Source organism: Centruroides sculpturatus, unplaced genomic scaffold, assembly GCF_000671375.1.
Source record: "Centruroides sculpturatus isolate CEXI.00-Female unplaced genomic scaffold, Cexi_2.0 scaffold431, whole genome shotgun sequence".
NCBI lineage: Eukaryota > Metazoa > Arthropoda > Arachnida > Scorpiones > Buthidae > Centruroides > Centruroides sculpturatus.
The window spans coordinates 280,474-282,660 of NW_019384619.1; the positions used below are offsets into that span (position 1 = coordinate 280,474).

Genomic DNA, 2,187 nt, shown 5'->3' on the forward strand with positions numbered 1-2,187 from the left:
TTTTTTTTAATAATATATTGAACAAGTTAGTTTTGTATACGCCATCACGACCAGTGTTGCATTGTTACATAGAGCGCAGTAGTGCAGTGTGTCGCCAACCAAACGGCCCACTGACAGTACCAAGGGGTGGACACTCTTATGGGGATTTTTGTGATAGTTTTTTTAACTTTCTAGTTGGTGCAAGATACACTTGTTAATTAAAGCTGAAGTTATTTGAAATAAAAAATGAGGAGTTTCTTTTTATTGTTATTAGAAAAGTGGTTTTAGCATTAGAAAAATCAGAAAATATACAAGCCAAAAAATGCAATGATGCTGTGTACACACATTATCAAACGTGCATAGATTATCTAAATAATTGGGACATGTTTTTTATTGAAATAGAGATGTTTGAATGGGTCACATTATGCGAAGTCCCTTTGTGGGCGAAAGTAGAGGAAAGCTATATCTTTATTTTGAATCATTGGTCCGTAAATATACTCGATGGTGAATTATTTGATGAAGTTTCATGTGTAAAAAAATATGTCACAAACGAAAAGATTGACGAATGGCGACAGAATAACCAGCCCTGCCATCAAAGGTGGATTGAGATTTCTGAACATTTTACAGCAAAAGAAATTGTTTTCAAAAAATTTGTAAAAACTAAAATCGTAGAATTTTCTTTGTCTCCTTGGATCTAGTGCCCCCATCGAACGAATATTTTCATTGGTGAATAATATGTGGACAAATGTAAAAAACTGATTTAAAAGTAAGAACATTAGAAGCATGTATTTCCATCATATACAACTTTCAAATGAACTGTATGGAATTTTATGACTTTAAAGCGTAAAACGGCACTATAAAAAAAAATTAATTCTTCTGAAAAGTATCAAAATTAATATTGTTTAAATTTTTACAATGTGTGTATGTGTAATAATTCAGATTGTTTAAAATTTTAATGTATGCATTGTTGTGTGCTACTATTTTCGTAATAAATGTTATAAACTTATGAATTTTATAAGGTATTTTTTGATTTTCATCGATATGTCCTTTATTTTCCCCCAAAAAATATGGTCACTGTAGGTATAATATAAGTCAATGCCCATATCGTGTATATTAATTGTCGTATTTATATCTCTCGTTCTTTGATATTTGTATTAGTTTACTTATTGAATCATTAAATTTACTTTTGTTTGTTTTATAATTAGAATGTCTCTTAATTTGATACCGAATCAGATCTCATACGCGTGTTTGTCCGCGAATCGATTAATTGACAAACTGGTGTCAGTCCTGACGAGCATCTGAACTTCGCAGTTCGGATCAACTAGCGGTTATCGCTCTCCTATGAAACTTTTTAAGATCGGATCTCTCGATTCGAAACTTTGGAGACAGATTTCGGTTATTCTGTGCCGATTAAGTGTTACCAGAGTACTACTTACTCTGTAACCCCGGCTACTCTCACACATTATTTAAATCAGCTATATCTTAATATTACTGTATTTATCATAATGTAATTTATATTATTATATCATTGTTATTTCTAATTTGAAATTTAAAATGTTTTCACAGTTATTATTTTCAAACAGATTTTGTTTCTTACCAATGCAATGTTTATCATCATCTCCACTCTCTTTAAATCCTGGCAAACACTGATCACACTGAAAATATGGATCTCTTGTAGTAGGTTTACATGTCTTATTTTCTTTTGTGCATTTATCAATTACGATCTGATTACTTTTGCAGAGATCTGAAAAATTATAATAATTTCAATTATATTTAAATATAAATTAAAGTTAGAAAAAATGTTACTTTTACAAATATGCCAAAAATATTTATTGGTTAAGAATTATTACTATTAAGTTACCTATTCTAATTTATAACGGTACAGTATAATAATATTCACTCTAAAAATATAACGAGAACATACTTCACTTCTACCTATAGATAATTTCGCCATCAATAAAAAACATAAATATTTTATAAAATCTATTATTTATTTTTAAATAAATTCATATATAAATGTTTTTCAAATTAACTAATTTCAAATGCGAACGTCGTCACTTGCTGTTCAAAATATGAAAAATTTTATTGCAAAAAGTAAATAAAGAAATATTTGATTAAAAATCACAAAATTAAAATCGTCGTTTTTACGGTTTCATTTCGTTTGTTTTCCACAGTTACGTTTGTAATTAATAAAATTTGTTGTTTAAA

At 28.6% G+C, this 2,187-nt stretch overlaps 1 protein-coding gene across 1 annotated transcript in view; it reads right to left on the reverse strand.

Moving 5' to 3' along the window:
* LOC111625419 (matrilin-2-like) overlaps positions 1-1,719 on the reverse strand; it is a 61,951-nt gene extending 60,232 nt beyond the window's left edge. The window contains exon 1 of the mRNA XM_023368561.1: positions 1,577-1,719. The gene's annotated coding sequence lies outside the window, so the exon portion shown is untranslated. The remainder of the gene's footprint in view (positions 1-1,576) is intronic.
* Between the last annotated feature and the right edge of the window lie 468 nt (positions 1,720-2,187).